Here is a 17,635-nt window from a genome sequence, read left to right as displayed (position 1 = left end):
GACGGGCTCTACACCAGGCTGCCCATCTACACAAGCCCCAGGCTTTATTCAGGGCCGCCGTGCGGGTGCCTCCCTCAATCAGGCCGTTGTAAATTTTTATCACCGAGAGCTTTCTCAGCATCGTCCTTCTCAAACACCACTGAGAGTCCAGTCCTGATTTTGCCGCAATACTGTTAGTGGGCCACGAGTCTGGCAACTACTCCAGGATCACACTAACTAGGCTTCCCGGGGGTTCAACCCAAATCTGTCCCTTATGGCCTCCATCCCCTTTTCTGTCATTCCAGATTTGGCTCCAAGTCTGGTCCCTTTCTAAATGTATTTGTCGCCGTTGTTATGTTTAGCCTAGCAAACGGTGCATCTCTTGTTGCTAGGGCTTTCCCCCACCATATGGACTCACAGAGGCTTCCATCCCCCCTCAGTCCTGGTCTACCTCTGATGCAGATTTTCCACGCCTTGCAAAGGGACGTGACCAGGTCTGAGCCTTTGATTTTAAGAGGGAAGTCAGAGAAGAGTCTCTTGTACCAGTTCAATGCACTCCATGACCCTGCTCTAGCTGCACACCCATTCTCTATAAACCACTTGGCCATCTGAATCCATGGGGCATTGTCAGCAAACAGCCTGGGCATCCATTTACCTACCAGCGACTTATAGGTTGAAGAAAGCCTTATATGGCTTGAAGCAAGCACCTACAGCATGGTCTGACAAGATAGGACAGTATCTTGCACTTTGCATGTAAGTTGATTCTACCTAGTTGAAGGTGTGTGCAAAGTATTGTGCCCATCGGATATGCTTTGCCACGTATCTCTTGACCACAAGAATGCACGAAATAGTTTCTCTATTTGAGCCCAGTGGCTGTTGTAGAAGGTCCACAGAGACTCTCCCCGGAAGGCATCATCACCCCTTTGAATTTCCCCACCTCTTGCGAGGTCTTAAGCATCTGCATTAACAGCACTGTGCATACAGCAAAGAGAAGGGGAGCAATAGAGCACCCTTGGCGGACCTATCTGTTGAGATCGAATCTTCCCACAATACCTCCGTTTAGGCACAGGATTGCTGCTGCATTACTGAACAGGGTTGAGAGCATAAATCCAAATCTCTTCCCGAACCCTAGCTTGGCGAAGACCCTCTCAATGAAATCCCATCTCAGCCTGTCGTAAGCTTTGTCGAGATCTAAGCCGAAGATCATTAGATTCGTGCCCTTTTTCTCAGGGAAGTCAATTGCCATAGAGACATTGAGAATGTTATTGAATATCTCCCGGGATTTAACAAAGCCAGATTGTTCCGCGTCCACCAGCTGTGTGCATAGGAAGCTTATTCTCTGCGCCATCATCTTAGCTAGAAGTATTGAGCATGATGATTGGTCGCCAGTCACCGACATGGCTTCTGCTTTGCCGCTTCGGGAACAATTTCATAAGGCCTGCATTCACGTCAGCTGAGAGGGATCCTCTGTCCACTGCTGCATTGAGCATCTCTACCAGATCCTCACCTAGGATGTCCCAGAAGCAAAGGCAGAATTCTGTGGTCAACCCGTCCGGGCCCGGGGCTCGGTCCTTCTTCATTCCTCAAAGGGTCTCATGAGCTTCCTGCATGTCGGAGGGTCTTGCTAGGAGGGATCTCTGCCCCTCAGAGACTCTGGGCTCCACTCCTGTCAAGGCAGAGGCCATAGCATCTTCCCATTGCTGATTTTGGTCTGCTTTTCTGCCCACTATATCTCCCAGGTGGGTTTTGAAGATGTCAGCTATATGCCAGAATTCGGTTACAAGTTCTCCTTCACTGTTAAAGATTCTGTCAATTTTATTCCTCTCGGCCTTTCTTTTCGCCATCTGAAAGAAGAATTTGGATGGGCAATCTCCAAGCTCCAGCCACATCTGTCCGCTTTTGGCTCTAGCGCGTTCCGCCTCATCCATTTCCCTTTTTTGAATATAGCTCTCTATTTCTGCTAAAAGGGTTGTGCATACTGCATCCTTTGGTGCCAAATCCGCAGCATTTCTCAAGGCTAGGCGGGTCCTGAGGAGGTCCACTAGTTTCCCTTCCCTTCTGCATTCTTGTTGCATCCAGCTCTTGACTCCCTTGACCACTGATGTGATTGATTTGTCCCAGCGTAGGCATGGATCCTCATTCCTCTCTCTGCCTGTGGCCCAGGACTCCCTGACCATTTTGCAGAGGTCCCTGCGCCGGAGAAATCTGTTGTCGAGAGCAAAGGGAGACTCGTTCAGGGAGACTCGAACGCGTGTGTGATCTGCACTGGGAGACTAAACCGCCACACCACCGGGCTGTGGTCTGAAATGCAGGAGTGTTGTGCGATCTCGCCGCTCATCTGAGAGGTAGAACCTGTCCAGTCTGGCGGCACGATATTCTTCTCCCATTTGTCTGTTGGACCAAGAGAATCCTCTGTACCCAACGGGGTTGATCTCTGCCGAATCAGTTAAGCCTTTGTTCAAGCATAGTTGAGACCAAGCTTCTAATTCTGCACCCAACGTCTGGCACAGCACATGTGATCGGTCTTCTGATTTCTCTGTAAAGTTCCAGTCTCCTCCAAGTATCCACCTACTCCCAGCGATGTGAGAGTTGAGCAGCCCCCAACACTCAGCTCTGAGTTTCACTGCATTAGGGGCATAGGCGCTTATTGTGTTTACTTCAAAAGCCTCAATCTCTACAACGACTGCAATGAAGCACCCCTCCTTGTCCCTGAAGAGTTCTCTCGCCTTGGCTGTGGCCTTATCAAAATGGCCGAGCCCCCTTTCCCTCTTAGGGGGCTGTTCTCACAAAGGGGGTATAGCCCATCTTTTTCAGGGAGAACCAGAATCCGTCCGACCCCCGCATTTTATCACCTGCAGAAGGACTATGTCCGGGTTGAGCTTCCGCAGGGTCGCCATGCATGCGTGTTGCTTCCCCGGGCTGCAGCACCCTCTCAGGTTCCACGAAACCGACACCACCGACCTCACCTCTTTGCCCGACATTCTATGGGGCTTCTTGGCTTGCCAAGACCCTATATGCATCACGAATAAAATGGAAACGGTTCTCCTTACCTTGCCCGGCATTTCCGGCCATGTCTTTGAGTCGTTTCGACATAGTCGGCAGGTTGCGGGGGTAGATCCCTCCTAGACGTGTCTCCGAGGCTGCTCCGTCCACATCTTTCTCTTCCGGTGGCCGCTTCTGATGGTAAGCTTTTGGGAGGTCTTCCTCCGGTGTCGCGAGGACCACTTCCTCATCCATCTCTTGCGTTGTCCCCCAGGAGTATGCCCACCTAGGACTCTATGTTGGACCGGTCTCGTTTCCTAGATATTGTCAGAGGAAGCATCGCTAAAGTGACCTTCCTTCGGTAGGCTCGGCTTGGCATGCCGAGGCTCTGCTTTCCCCTTTTTTCCGACCGGCATCCATCCTTCATTGCTCTGGGGTCCGTTCTTCTCAATCTTGTCTCCTCCTTTTCTTTCTGGGCTCCCTGTGGGTCTGCCTCATCTTTATCTCCGCCCTGTGTTTTGTTGGGGGAAGCCGCGGGTGTCCTGGTCTCTTGGTTCCCAGGGGGCTCCCCCGCTTTCCCTTCGTTCTCTGTTTCTGCACGTCTGGTGTTCGCCGATCTCTTGGGGCAATTACGCACGTAGTGGTTAGTTGCATGACACAAATAGCAGGAGTTCGAACGTGGCCAAACCGCACCTTTGGAGATCTCCACTGTGACGAAATCAGGTGTCTCCGTGCTTCGGTCCAGAGGATCCAGGCTTTCCGTGCTTCAGTCGAGGAGGGCGGTGCCTGCGGCACCACCAGGATCCTGCCCAGAGTGGCTAGCAGGGCTTCCATCGAGCTTGCCAAGAGCACCGGTAGGCCCGAGAACTCCACCCAAACGGGGCACTCCTGGAATTCTATGCTGAAGGATGGGCTCCATGGGATCACCAGCACCGTGGCACCCGCGAATCGGAAGGCTTTGCCAACTACTTCGTTTCTCAGCTCCTCAGAGGTGAATCTCACCAAGAAGAACCATTTGCCTAAAAATCTCGACGAGAAGCCATCAGCCGGGATCTCACACTCGTATTGCAACAGGCCTGCAAGCTCGGTCGTGGTCGAGATCCTTCCTGTGAAAAAGAAATACACCCCTCCCTTGGCCAGACGCATGAGCTCTGGTTTGAGGTCCTGGAGGTCAAGCCTGCAAGTCACCAAATGCCTTTTTGCTGGCCTCGAACCAAGGTTTTCTCTCCACCTCTTTGGCTCTTCTAGCGCCCACGACTAGTAGCAGTTTCGGGGCTTCCTCATCCTCTAAGCAAGAAAATCCGCTGTTGATTCTTCGACCCGCCTTTTCCGCGTACGAGAGGGGCTCCGGTCTGGTTTTACACGCTTCCATTGAGGCTCCTTTGTCCAATCAACCTTCTGTCTCAGCCGTTAACGGAGGGAAGGCACCAACACGCACTCCAAGAGCCAGCAGCGCGTCCTCTGAGCTTCCTTCCTCACCTACCTCCCCCGTGTGAGCATCTATCGCTTCACTCATTGAAGACTCCCCAGAGCCATTATCCCCCAGCTCATCCACTCTTGCGCGTTTCAGACACCCTTCATGACTAATAGACTTGTCGGACATGCACCCGGGAAGCGCGCTCACCAGACCCTGAGGGAAGCCTCTTTGTCATCAATTCTCTCTCTTACACTACTCTCCTCTCTACATTGGAGCTTCTTTTCATTAGCTCCACCTTGGCAAGGCTTAAGCGTTCCAACCCAGTCTCTATCACAACGATGTTTTTTGTGGGTGGTTATGTCTTTGATTTTATGCAAGCCCAAAGCAAACATAGACATTGGTGTACAGGTTCCACTATAATACAACTTATCCATTTTTTGGAGTCAACTTTAGGTAGGAAACCTCCTTGCAAGTTTTTGCACACCCAAGGATTTCACCCAGACGTAATGCAGTCGATTTCACGTAGGAACGTTTTGTACAAATTTTTAAACACACCAAACAATTTCATTCAGGTCTTAATTGCAGGTTTGAAAACCTACTTATAGCAGAGATAATCTAAATTTCAAGTTTTAGACATTATTAACTCTAGATGTTCTCTAAACTGAGAAAGAACACGAACAAAAAGAAGTGATTAGCATACTAAAATGCTCACACAATTTATTTGACTTGCTCCCTATCAAAATAAATTATTCTCACTTATACACATCAATGCACGGCTCATACATACAGAATATTAGCATCACACCCTTGAACAAGACATATGGATTCACTTCATGGCACTCAACTTGCACCATCAACTCCAAGCATATTATGGACTATATGTTGTCATCAATCATCAATGCTAACAAAACATGTACCTGCATTCCATTTTCAAGAACAAAGCTGCGGAAGGAAAATATGAAGTTCCAATGACAAGGCTTAACCATCGCCATGTTTTCAGATATTTTCGAACTTGCAAAATTTTTGTTTTCACCTGCTTCATGCACAATCTTTGCAATGATTAGACCCTCAGAATAAGCACTCCTGAGTTACACAGGCAATCCCTTAACAGCGATCACCAGAGGTCCACATCCTGGACCCTTAGAACCATCCAATACTTCAGTGCAAGATCCTCCTTGAAAACACGAAGGGACTTTTCTTTTAGGTAACAATAGAAAAGACATAAGAGCAATGGGCATACAAGACCTCAATATATATCTGTGGGCAAGCTAATGATGGGATGGAAGATTCAAAAGGGGTCGTGTGGTTGAGAAGCCCCAGGAGAATCGAAGAGGCTTTTTCTATCAAAGTTAAAGAAATCTGTAAGAGACCTATACCAGAGAGGATAAGGTGACAAGCTAACACTGCACAAAAAAGAACCAGACCATTTCATTGCTAAGGTTCAACCAGCATACCTTGCTTTCAGAACCCACTCCCCAAAAGCTCTCTGTCCTCTCTGCACGTCTACCCCATAGCATTGTAGACTCCCATAAAACTCAAGAGGATGTCTACTAGAGGGCTCAGCTCCTCTTTACAACCAAGAACATCTTTAGATATCAATGTATTTGGGACATATAGCAAGAGGTGGAGACCATTGCCTCCCCCACACCCCTCATTGTCGCCATTATGTGTGATCTCCACCGACCAAACAAGAGCTATAATTCCCACAAGAGCCGCCGGGCATTGCACTGCACACACAGCACACTGTCAAATCGCACCATCAGGCATCACCAGGCAACTGCCTGCTCTTGATACCATGTCGAAGTTCCGCCACAGGTTGCACTGGCTAGGGGGATCCCACACCCTATCCCATAGCTCTCCCCCAGGTTGCACTAACTAGGGGGATCCCACACCCTATCCCATAGCTATCCCCCATAAATTCCCATAAAAGGTGGAGGGATATCTAGAAGAAAGCCCACCTCTCATTCATATTATATGGAGCACGTAGTCCCTCCGACAAATCATCCATGGAACTTGAGACACCTTGCCAACCATGAGAACACTGCAGAAGGTATGACCGCCCTCACAAGGACACTGCACAAAGCACCCAAAAAATGGAGAAATAATCTTCAAACCACACAAAGGCCTATTTCTGGTCCAAACGCTAGCAGCCAAGGCTGCATCTTGGGTGCATCTACTGCACAAACTGGAGCTCAGGTGGTAGTTGCAAAGGATCCTCCGCTTTACCAGCATTGTTAAACCCCAGATGAACCACTATTGGGACTCCAAAAGCTTAGAGGCAGACATATTTACAGCAGTATTGACAAGCAAATGCAAAGGACAACATGCTGAGCGCCTAAAGGCAAACACAATCCCAGCAGGACACAGAGTCAACGCTACAGAACTGTGCTCTTTAAAATCTGAATACATTTATGCCACAGTGAGTTTGAAAATTCCACATTAAGAAAGACCAGGAAAAAAGGGCAGTATTTACAACCATGTATGGTGCATCCTCTGAAGCTAAGCCTGTGTTCAGTCTGAACCAGCCATTGTTTGTGTGTTTCTTGATTTCCCACACCATTTTTCATGAATACACATGCATCACTTTTTTCTCTCTCCTAAGCAACTTCATCTACAGAGGTATCTGTGTTTCCGTATCACCATATATGTGAAAATCAGCATACATAAGTAGTCCCTTCAATGCAATGAGTGGTGATACAAACCTGATCACTTAATCAGTAACCTGTTACTTGGTTCTATTATGTTCTACGCCCTTAGTCACCAGAGATCTCCAGGCAGAGACTTCCTCCTGTGATGGTTGCAGGAGACTTGAGTTGACATAGCCAGGTGACGCCTTGCCTCTTAGTCCACTAGGTGTCCTCTGAAAATTTGACATTCTATCCAACTGTTGCCCTCATGCTGGGTGCTCCAATCACAATAGCCACGTCCTCAAGGCTACAAGTTGACATTCTGAGCACACTAAAACCCCAGGCTGGCTAACATAAGCCCCAAACAAGCGTTCTTTTTTTTTGGGCTCAAGATGAATAAGATCCTCAACTCTGCTAAACTACTAGTGAGAAGAGGAATTGGCAAGGAATATAAACAAGAGAGGGGTCATGTATACAGAAACAGCAAGCATAACAGCCTAGAGAGGAAACATCTTTGCTTCATATGCCCTCTGACAAAGTAAGATCAGATGTTTGGAATACTAGGTATTTAAGAAAAGGGACAAGACAGATGTGTGTGTGTGTGTGTGAGAGAGAGAGAGAGAGAGAGAGAGAGAAATGTGGTTAGAGCTCATGAAAACTTACAAGCCTCTAGTTCAGAAATCTACCGTGTTACAGTTTTGGTAGCCGTCATCTCCGTGAAGAGAACCGTCAAGTAATATATCTCATTGCTGGGGAAGACAGGATGCAATGAGCTGCTCTTTCAGATCTCAAAATGTTTCGCTACCATCAGCATCTGCGTCTTCTTTGCCCGAAGACCTTGGTTTTGGTAATTTCACAAGCCTATCACAGACATCACATACTACATATTGCTTGCTCGAGTCATCTGAAGGTTTATCTTCCAGGGTGTGCTTCTCTTCTTCAGCATCTTCAACTATGCTATTTTCTTCTATAGCTGGAGTAGGAGGCCAAGGTTTGGCTCGAGCAGCTCTCAACTCAGTGAGCATCTCTTCCATAGCGATATCAGGATGGTCTCGATTTTTCACAAGCATCTCACTCACGTCTGCGGGGGTCATGTGGGCATCATCTATTAGCAGCTTCACGTCAGGGAAAAGGCGATGATCATGGAGGCCTAGATAGTTGGCCACCAAAATCTTGAAAGCTGGGAACGTACAGAAGGACATATGAATGTGCATATCCATACGTCCAGATCGAAGGAGAGCAGGGTCGAGGCGCTCTATGTGATTGGTGGTGAAAACGAAAATTCGTTCGCTCCCACAGCAAGACCAAAGTCCGTCGGTGAAATTAAGTAGGCCTGAAAGAGTCATAGAACTCGACTGCTCCCCGTCAGGCTTCCCAAGAACACCAGAATCTCCTTTCAACTCCCTCCGTCGCGTCTTTGATCTGTTCGTAAGATTCAACGAGCAATCTATATCTTCTATCACAATAATCGACTTGTTTGTCGTCCTGATGAGGAGCTTGCGAAGCTCTGCATTCGTCTGCACTTCGGTGAGCTCCAGGTCGTAGACATCATAACCCAGAAAATTCGCCATGGCTGCGATCATGCTGGACTTCCCGGTACCAGGAGGCCCGTAGAGCAGGTATCCGCGCTTCCAGGCCCGGCCAGTCTTGCGATAGAACTCCTCCCCCTTGGCGAATGCCTGTAAATCAGCCATGAGCAAGGCCTTACGAGCAGGATCAAGCGCAAGAGTCTCGAAGGTGGAGGGGTGCTTGAAGGAGACGGATTCCCAAGGCTGCGAGCGGGATTCCCACGACATGCCTTTGCTATTGGTGTACAAGAGTCGGTCACGGTTGAGGCGTCGGATTTCCTTGGCGTGTTCCATGATGAATTCCAGGTAAGGAACCAGAATTCGATCTTTATCGTTCTTGTGAATTCGGAGCGTGAAGCAGCGCTTCTCATCGGGCATGGGTCTCCAAGAGTAGCTCTGATGCTCCTTCATCGTCACCTGATGCTCCCACCATAGCTTTGCACCTTTGTATGTCTCCGGAAGGCGCTCATTGTTGGCAGGACTGTAGGTGAAGCTGCTCGAGTTCGTGGGTCGACACAGATTCAATCTCCTCGCTAACAGAGGAGTCGCGCTGCTCAGATGGAGCTTGATGGCGCCGTAGAGCTCGTTGTTGGTCACGCCATCGTACTCCGGGATGTCGATGAAGCTGTAGCTGGAGAACCAATCTAGCAGTCGCGCGGTGAGCCTTCCAAGCATCACGCGCACCTCCATCGGCAACACCGCACTCAGTATCGTCTGCCCGAACGCTACGAAGCCCAGCAAGGAGCCCAGGTATGGCCATAGCTCCGTCACTCCCAGCCTCATCCGCGCAGCTCTCTTGCTTTTTCGCTTTCCTTCGCGAAGCTGATCGCGTTCTCTCGCTCTCTTCTCTAGGATTGCCTCAGCAGCGATCGCGCACCCTCTCTTTCTCTGTTGCCTTGTTGTTTCTTTCGCGAATCGGATTGCTTCGGCGATCGCTCGCCTGTTTTCCTCTCTTTCTCAGCGATTGCTCAGTTCCGCCCCTCTCCTCCCACCGATTCAGACAAAAGCCCCGCAACGAATCTCTCAATCTACACTCGATCTCCGCCACATACAATGCCGAAGCATTCGATATTACATCACTAATCTAACAGGACCTCGTCTAGGCTCTATCTCATTCATTCCACCACCCCTGCAAACTAGCCTTCTCTACGACATGAACTGCCGAAGAATTCCATCCTCCATCTAGAACGGGCTAAATTTCATCTCTCCGCTTCAGCTCTCCTCCTGCTGCGCCGGTCTTAACACGGGAGAGCGTGTTCCTTCCGTTGGGGGAGGCCCCAAGGCGTGCATTCAAAAGCTCGTAAAAACTCTGTCTACGACTCTCGTGCGCTGCCAGGGAGTCGGAGCTGCGGGGAGGGACTGAGGCTACGTCCCGCGAATCGAAAAAAAGGGACAGGAAGAAATCGATTTCCGAGACGGAAATTCTTGATGGAGGGGAGAGAAAAAGGGGAGGGAGGAGCAGGGGGTGGCGTGAGGCAAGGGAGGGAGGTGATGGAGAATGCAGAGCTCTCAATCCTCGGGCGACGCGAGGGATCCCAAGCTGTTCATGGCGATGGGAGGCGACGAGAGAGACACACGGAGACAAACAGAGAGACAAATAGAGAGACAGAAAGACAGAAAGAGATACACCCGTTGGCAAGAAAAGACCTTTGAACTTTTTATTATTTCACCTTATCATTCTTTCTTCTTCAACCACAGAGGAGGTTCTTGGCTCTTCCTCATACTTCCCCTTTCTTGGCTGGCTTTTTCACCCTCTCACCCCTGCTCTAGTTCACACCTTCGCCCCTTTGCTCTGGTTCCACATGGACAACGAACACGACTCGGCTTCCAATGACTAACTTTCACCACGGTTCAAGCAGAACATCGGCATGACTTCCTCATCAACACAGTTTGTGAGGAGCTTTGTCGATGCTCGACATAATTTTGTCTCATCGTTCGGACATGCCCCCCCCCCCCCCTCTCCTGGGGCCAAGTAAAACAGCAACTCTTCACACCATCTTTTTAAGGAGGGCCGTGTTTGGAAACATAGACTGAGCGCTCACCCCACGGCCTAAATGCATGCTATATACCATGGGTGGATGTAGGCTGTAAACTCAGACCACCCAATGGCACATGGAGGAAGAAATGAACCTGAGAGATGGTCGTCGAGTGTTGTGGTTCACGCCACCTAGCATACATGCCTTACATCATGCCATTCATCACCAATGCATGATTACTGTAATAGTTGAACCAAGACGTCTCGATGAATTGGCATAACTTCGAAACCCAAGGAGCACAGTTGGTAAGGAGTTTTATCAATCTGCCTTGGGGTGGGCATGCAAAACACAATTATTCTTTTGACTCCTATTGGGCCACCTAGGACAGCAGCCCTTCACCTTACCTATTTGGAGGATGGCCATCGGGTGGTGTGAACACGGCCTTAATGTCACTAGTAATCTTCCCACCCAAGTTCATGATGCCAAACAAGATTTCTTAATTTGAGCTCATGAGCCTCAATCTTTCTCTCTCCCAATATGGGTCTGATGAGGATGAGCCTAAGTCCTCATCTCTTTGGATGATGCGGGTCTATCGAGAATTAATCGTCACTGTTAATGTTCTCATTCTTGATATGCTAAGTTGGTAAGCCTTTAATTTTTCAAGGTTCCAAACAAAATTTCTTGACATGTTTAAATGGTGAGCCTTTAATTTAAGGTTTCCTAAGTCGTCCTCAACGAATGGGAATTGCACAACGATTGGGGGATTCGCTCCAAATGAGCTCATGGTCAGATGGTCAATCGCTAGGATTCCTCATGAGATCACCCTTCCACTAGCATTTTCCCTTTTGCCATCTATGTGAACCCTTAGCTCCAAAATCCTCCTAGCTTCATAGTCTCACCTTCTTGTCATTATTTCTCTCTGCTTTGGTTGGAAACAGTGACAGTATTATGGATACTATGAAGCATCCAACTCCTAGAATGCTCACATGTTCGCCAAGGTGGGTTGTTGCCCTTGGTCCTCCCATATGAAGCATCCAACTCCAAGAAGGCTCACATGTTCGCCAAGGTAGGTTGTTGCCCTTGGTCCTCCCATATCGCCATAACTACTTATTGCACTTATTCATGCTATCCTATATGGCAATTGCAACCTAAGAACAATGGGATATTCCAAGCACATATGTAAGACTAGGACCAAATAAAAAAGGAAAAGGTAAGGGTTCTTAATTAAACGGTTTAAATCATCTTACCAAAGCGTATTGTGGACCCTTGACCGTACCATTGGTGATTGGGATGAGTCAAGTGAGGGCTTAAGAGGTAAGGTTGTTCTTCACTTAACTATTAAATGGTTACATCATCTTAGCAAAGTCTATCATGGATCATTCACCTAACCATCAATGATTGGTGATGAGTTAGGCGAGGGCTAAGGGGGTAAGGTTGTTCTTCGCTTGCTGAACTATTAGCCTATGGACTCCATGGTTGTGTGATCATATATTAACTACATCAAGCTCACAATGGGGTCACCCTCCCTTTATTAAATCACATCTAAGGGTCAAGAAGAATACCCCGGTACTTTTAGATCAAGTTAAGAGGGTTAACACTATGGGTAGGCCCAAGTGGATCGTCTTTTCTATGAGTGAGATATCAAGAAAGACACTCTAAAGAGTTCATTATCACATGATGGTGGTTAAGGAGGATAGTGTTATAGGTTTTGTTTTGAGTGCCAATTTTTTCTGTGTGAGGCACTAACACCCACCAAACATGTTTACTCGTGGAGAACTCTTTCCGCCCACCCTACATTTTGGGTGCCACCTCAATTGTGGACTCTTGGCTCCATAACTAACCACAGTAGAACTTTCAATTGATAGCGATGGTAGACCACAATAATATTGCTAAAAGCGGTTAGCAAAAGAAGATAGAGTTACTGCTACAATTGCCAGTACGAAGGCTAGAAGTAATAAGGGAGTTGAAATTATTTTATTCTAAATATTTTGGTACTTCAAGGTCAAAAGGGTGGTTCTTCTTTTTCCTAGAGGCATGCCTTTAAGTTCGAAAAGATGTTGGGTGCCTAGATTGGACATCTTTAGAAACTTTTTATCATCCCTTACATTCACTTTTCTTTTGGGGTAGGGTGGGGACATAGGTGACGGTTTCTTAGAAAGCATTCTATTTAGTTGGAGTGCTATCCACACTCACGACAATGCATGAACCAAGATCTATTACAACTTGCCACCTATCCGCAAAACCATGTGCAACGCTAGACTTTACTATCAAGCAGGCAACCTCACCTTTAACAGTGTACTTGGATAGTGTGCAATATTTTGCCTACTTCAGGTAAAGCTATATGCAAGTGCACTCTAGCCCCCCCCATACTCTTTGGAAAGATTGGCCCTCCCATTCATGGAACATAGTTGATGAACGCTCATGTGGTTAGTAGTGTGGGTGAGTGATAACCGTTCCTTTTCAAGGAACCTTGTGCTTCACTTTGGCCTTTTTTTATGGGACTTGATTGTCCTCATCCCCTCCACCCCATCATCATTCAAGCTTTGGTATTTTTTTGTCATTGTACCACGCCCCTCCCCCCCCCCCTCCTCTCTCTCTCTCTCTCTCTCTCTCTCTCTCTCTCTCTCTTCGGAGGAGGGGGGGGGGGTTCACTATGTATAAACCCTCAATATCACGTGTGTTCAAAACCCATTTTTAAAATCCCTTATTTGTAGATTTTTCATTAATAAAATGTACCCTTTTTCTATTCAAATTTGTGATTTTTTCCAAAATTGTTTAAAATACTCCCTTATGTAAGTTAATTTTTGTTAAATTCAAAAATATAAATATCCCTCTATAGAATTCATGTGATAGGGATACATATGATGAGTGAACCCCCACCCTCCCCCCCCCCCCCCCCCCCGAGTTGTTATATTGGTTAAGCGATAACTTTTAAGCTCATGATGAAACTTTCTATATCCAATAACCTTCAAGTTTATAGTGAAAGTTTCTTGGTCCCAATAACTTTTCATTTGAAGAAATAACTTTTAAGTTTGTGATGAAACTATGTCCCAATAAAACTAAGAGTTTATAACATTCACTAGGACTTGAAAATCTTGTTATAGAAAAAGTTAAAACTTGTGTCAAGATTTACATCTTTTGTGTCAATTTTGAAAGGAGATGTTTAAAATCACATTATATATCATCAAGGACATCTTGACAATTCCTTGTTTTTGAAATTTGCTTGTTAATAACCATGGATTTTTTAATTTTAAAAATCAAATTAACAAGATACACTCATAGGGAATTTTCACTATCCTTGTGAAACTTAAAAACCAACTTGTATAAAATTTTGCCAATATTCTATATTAATATAGAAGTATACCTTTTATAAAAAAAGAAACACACACACGTGTGCACGAGCATGTGCATTCACACACACACACACACACACATACATATATATATAGAGAGAGAGGGAGGGAGAGAGAGAGAGAGGCTCATGTATTCCTGACCCTTTTTTTTGCTTCAACATGTGTAAAATATAGCATAGGTATAAACTTTGTTGGATGATTGTGATTACTAAATTTTTATTTAGGTATTGTGAATGTTTCCTAAAGAAACAAACCTCATGATATTTTGAGCTGAACACAACAAATGAAGAAGTTATGTGTGGTCCAAGGCTCTTCCCATCCATTGCCATGCAAAGTTATGTGTGGTCCAAGGCTCTTCCCATCCATTGCCATGCAAAGTTTCTTATACTTGTCCCCCAATTGAAATCAGTATCATAATACTTGTAAGTTCTACATTGAATGATCTATGGTAACCATTAGTACCACTATCCTCAATTGAGGGGACACCAATTTAAAGCAAATTCACATTTAGCACAAGTAACACTATCAACCAAGACAATCAAGGAGATAGTACTTTAGGATTTGAGAGGCAACGGGGTTTGCAAGGGCCATAACGTTCTCGAGAAAATAAAGTGGATAGTACTTGAAGATTGAGTGGTTGTGGGGTTTTCAAGAAATCCAGCAAGATAGTACTTCATGATTTGAATGATTGTGGGGTTGTCAAAAAATCAATAGGATAGTACTTCATGATTTGAGTGAATGTGGAGTTCTCATAAATTATTAATTACTAGAGATAACTTGAGATTATATAAAATTTTATGCATGAATTGAATAGTAATGCATTTTTTAAAGAGGTGTTTCATTAAATTAAGGAGCAAGATGCTGATTGTTATGTGAACATAGCTAGCCAAGCTCTCTCTCTCTCTCTCTCTCTCTCTCTCTCTCATTGCAAATCAATTCTTATCTCTCCCATTTCGACCTTATTGGTGGACTAACTCAACCCATCTTCTAGTGAGCCCTTCTCCCTCCATGACAGCCTACTCAAATCTCCATCCCTTTCTCCTTTCTCTTCACTTCCTACCAATTATTCTCTCCTCCACCCTTCATACTTTGCCATACTCGTGTAGTCATCACGTTTTTCCTCTCTATTCCCATCCTTGCAAGCAAGAGTTACTTTACTTTTTAACAATCTCTACTCTTGCATATTCCTTGTTTGAAACTTTTGCATGTCCTCTTATTTATTGAAGACTCATAATTGAAGCAAAGCAAATAGCTTTTCATGTATTAAGAAAGGCAAGAGGGCAAAGTATTATACATTGTCAATGCCAAATTATTAAATTGTGCCTTCTTTTTAGTATACCCATTTTCACTCTCTAAAAAAAGAAAGGACTCTATGGTATGTTAAAGGTTTACATACATATAAAAAGCAATAAATTTTCATACAACTACTAAGTTGGATGGTCTCCAACAACATGGGAGTGTTAAAGAGTGCTAAAAGTTTGCTAGTATTCTCAAAGTTAGTGTCCTATGTAATCCAACAACTAGGGGCAAGCTTGCATCTCTCATGCATTGTGTTTGTTATCCTTGGGATACAAATACTTCAATGCTAACACAACTTACAATGGCACTATAGCAAGGATTCCTATGCAATATCAATCTATGCATCATCCTTTGGTACAAGGTCACAAACTACTACAATCAATGCCAATTAAGCACTTTTTGGTGCTTCCATGGAGAATTCCTACTCGTCATATCCTCCCCTAACTCCAGAAAACCCCCTCTTATATGGAGGTGCTTCATCTTCTCCCCAAACTCTTTGCATGTATTGGGGCATGGATGATTCTCCTTCCCATGAGTCAAATCTCCTACTAGAGTGAAAACATTTTATGTGGAGGTGCTTTATCTTCTCCCATATCTTTGCATCTATTGGGGCATGGATGATTGCCTTACCCATGTGTCATTAGAGTGAGTGTCATATTATGTGGTTGGTCTCTCTTTCACCATCCATAGCCTAAATACCTTGTAAATGTGGAAGCAAGGTAATGTGGAATTCTTTTTCCACTACATAGCATGAAAATATAGCAAAATACATCGTAGACTAAGGAAAAACAAAAAAAGCTTGTAATATTTTGCAATTAAATATAAAGAGTCCGTTGCATAATTACATGCGACACCACTATCAAGTAATTGAAAGCGTGACAAGGCATTTCTAGTAGGGCCTTGATTCTCATTTCAAACTTCCATTCCCCCTCGGTGCAAGCGATTGTGTACTCAACCATTTGTTTCTCTTATCCTCCAAGTTGAAGAAGCTTCATTCACCCTTTGGGCCATCATCCAACTCAACCTGAGTTTCACTCTTCCTTTCCTCACATGTCCAGCCTACTGAGGATTCAATCATGTGACAATGGTGTGTCAAACTTTCATTGAAAGCATGGATCATGTGTTGTTGATTTTTCTCATAAGAGTGTCTTAAAATCTACTATTTTTTTCTTCTAGTCAACTCGTGAATTTAGAGTTGTGCAATATGTATTGAGTTTTAGTCTTTCCGCCTTTGTGGAGATGATTCATAATAGGTTATTCCAACAAGCTCGTTTCGGCTAATCCAACTCACAAGGAATCTAAGAAGATATCACGTGTGTAGGTTGTACAAAAGAAATTTTGCCAGTACACAGGGTTTTAATGAGGAGTCTAGGCTTAATGCGATTCGAATGGATCTAAGGGAGATATGAGTAGGTTCCAAAGACATCAGCCTTGTAAACTAGGAATCTGTATTAGTGTGTTCCAAAATAGTTTTTGAGCAAAAGAAAATAAAGCCGTATCATGTACATGATGAATTTGCCAAGAACCTTGTGCAACGTCACTATGAAGTCTATCAAGAGAGGTTAGCAAATTATGAAATTGGGCTATTTTTTGCAAAATTTTTGCCTTGGAGAACTACAAGTCAATGCAAAGGGATAAGGAGATGTAGCCTTTCACCATTGCATGGGATTTATTTGCAGAGAGTAACCTGAGGCACAAAGCGCAAGAGGTATTAACAAAAACTTTTTATTTTGTATAGCTGTGCACAGTACATGTGTTAGTTAGATATCTACCATTTTCTATATAGCATGTTGATTTGCTATATGGCAAATTTATGCACTATTCACTAGAATTTTTTCAACATAGCATGGCTGATGTGCAATGTAGTGTTATTTGTGCCATGAAGCACGTGATCTGAGCTATATAGTTGTTGTGCTAAGTAGCATAATCTGAGATAACTAGTAGACAATTTACTCCATCTAGCATAGTTAATGGTTAGAAGCATATTCTATGCTATATAGCTCATTGGGCTGAAGGAGTTGCTACAACAGTCTACATAATGAATAGGACTCCCACTGCAACAATACATGGCATGACGCCAGAGGAGAGGTATACTAGTAGGAAACCAGATATTTCTCATTTGAAAGTTTTTGGTTGCATTGCCTATGTTCATGTGCCAGATGAGTTGAGATCCAAGTTGGATCCAAAAGCTGAGAAGTGCATCTTTATTGGTTATTCTCTACAGTAGAAAACGTATAGATGCTATAACCCTTCTACTTGTAAGTTATAGTGAGCAGAGATGTTGTTTTTGATGAGATGAGCAGCTGGTATAAACCAGTAAATGTGATTGATGATGTAGATGCACAAAATGGTAATGCTGCATAGAATTCACAGCAGCAATCACAAAATATTAGTGGACCTGTAGTGTCCTCTAGCAGTGGTTCACATACTTCGC

At 45.0% G+C, this 17,635-nt stretch overlaps 1 pseudogene across 2 annotated transcripts; it reads right to left on the bottom strand.

Annotated features, from left to right (window-relative positions):
* Positions 1-6,844: 6,844 nt before the first annotated feature.
* LOC147904383 (AAA-ATPase At4g25835 pseudogene) lies at positions 6,845-9,750 on the bottom strand (annotated as a pseudogene). Of its 2 annotated transcripts, XR_015542246.1 has the most exons (2): positions 7,692-9,750; positions 6,845-7,336 (listed from the first exon to the last, which is right to left on the bottom strand). The product of XR_015542246.1 is annotated as an AAA-ATPase At4g25835 pseudogene, transcript variant X2 (transcript). The 2 variants fall into 2 exon arrangements; XR_015542244.1 differs by lacking the exon at positions 6,845-7,336 and having other exon boundaries at positions 7,627-9,750.
* Positions 9,751-17,635: the final 7,885 nt, after the last annotated feature.

This window comes from Dipteris shenzhenensis, chromosome 2 (genome assembly GCF_047967505.1).
Source record: "Dipteris shenzhenensis isolate YYH24624 ecotype China chromosome 2, Dip_SZ_1.0, whole genome shotgun sequence".
Taxonomy (NCBI): domain Eukaryota; kingdom Viridiplantae; phylum Streptophyta; class Polypodiopsida; order Gleicheniales; family Dipteridaceae; genus Dipteris; species Dipteris shenzhenensis.
Note: the sequence above shows the minus strand (reverse complement) of the source record. Positions and strands in the feature narration are given on the sequence as shown.